The sequence below is a fragment of the Carlito syrichta genome, unplaced genomic scaffold, assembly GCF_000164805.1.
Source record: "Carlito syrichta isolate Samal-C Ts95f unplaced genomic scaffold, Tarsius_syrichta-2.0.1 Scaffold304472, whole genome shotgun sequence".
Lineage (NCBI taxonomy): Eukaryota > Metazoa > Chordata > Mammalia > Primates > Tarsiidae > Carlito > Carlito syrichta.
The window spans coordinates 405,436-407,078 of NW_007248568.1; positions in this window are offsets into that span (position 1 = coordinate 405,436).

Genomic DNA, 1,643 nt, shown 5'->3' on the forward strand with positions numbered 1-1,643 from the left:
CCCGGGCAACTTGGCGAGACCTCATCTTTACAATAAATCAAAAATTAGCCAGGCGTGGTAGCATGTGCCTGTAGTTCCAGGTACTTGGAAGGCTGAGGCAGAAGGATCGTCGGAGCCCAGCAGGTTGAGGCTGCGGTAGCCAGGAGCGTGCCACTGCATTACATGCAGCCTGGGCGACAGAGTGAGACTTCAACTCCAACTCCAAAAAGAAAAAAAAAAAATAACAAAAGTATGTGGTATAGATTTAAATTAAATGATATTTTTGTTTATATTTTTCTGTAAGCTTATATGTTTATGTACTTACTGGTTCTTCAGCCTCAGTTGGTATGTACTTCTCTTTAACTTATTGCAATCTGACTTCTCTTTCATCTACCATTCCCCTGAAATGCTCTCAAGAAGGCAAAAATGTCATTTTCTTGTTGCTAAATCTGAATGTGTTTCATTTATTCTTAGTGATAGGCATAATAATCCCCCCCCCAAATATGATGCCCTAATCCTTGGAACCTGTGATATGTTATTTTATTGGCAAAAAAAAAAAAAAAAAGCCTTTGTAGATGCCATTAGGTCAGATGATAAACTTGGACTATTCAAGTGATCTCAATCCAATCACATGAATCCCTAAAATTGAAGAACTTTTTCCAACTGTGGCCCAAAACACAGATGTGAGCTTTGACAGTGGAAGAAGGAGGGGGCACATGTGATGTTGCTGGTTTTGGAGATGCAGGAAGAACCACAAGCCAAGGCACCTGGGCAGCCTCTATTTGCAGAAAAGGGAAAGGAGCCCTCAGAAAGGAACACGGTCCTACTGACTCCTGGACTTAACTCAGATGTCTGATCTTCAGAAGTATAGGAAAACAATTTTTTTAAAAAAGTAGAAATTTATTTTCTCACAGTTTTGGAGACTGAAAGTCCAAGTTCATGGCACCATCGGGGTTGGCTTCCTCTACGGCCTACCTCCTTGGCTTGCAAACAGCTGCCCTCTTGCTGCTTCTTCATGTGGTCCTTTCGCTGTGCCACCACGTGCTTCATATTGTCTTCTCCCCATCCTTGTTTCTTCTTCTTCTTTTTTTTTTTTTTACTTTTAATTTTTATATTTTAAAGATGTGGGGTACAATTCAGGATTAGGTATACAAATGTTCATTATACAGGTACCCTTGTTGATGAGGTGTTCCCCTTCTCCCCCGGCAGTTTCTTACTATGGCCAATCCCACATTCTCCCCACCCCCAGCAGTTTCCTGCTACTGCCAATCTGTTTCTCATAGTTTTATGATAATTATTCGATGTCTGCTTATGAGTGAGAACATGTGATACTCGGTTCTTTTTTTCTGTGATAGATTGCTCAGTATTATAGACTCTAAGTTCATTTAGGTTGCTGTGAAGTTAATGATTTTGTCCTTTAAGCCACCAAGATTGTAGAAATTTGTTTTATCAGCGATAGAAAAGTAATATGGGCATCTTATTTTACCTTTACAGATATGATATAATCTACCATTTCTTTCTTGATTTGCTCTCTCCTGGGATTCCTGATTCCACGTTCTGGTTTCCCTCCTTTGTTTAGAGCAAATCCTCTTTAGTACCCTTTCATGATGGCTCTTCTTTTTGACTATTGAATAAATATTAGTGTGACTTTGACAATTCCTCTC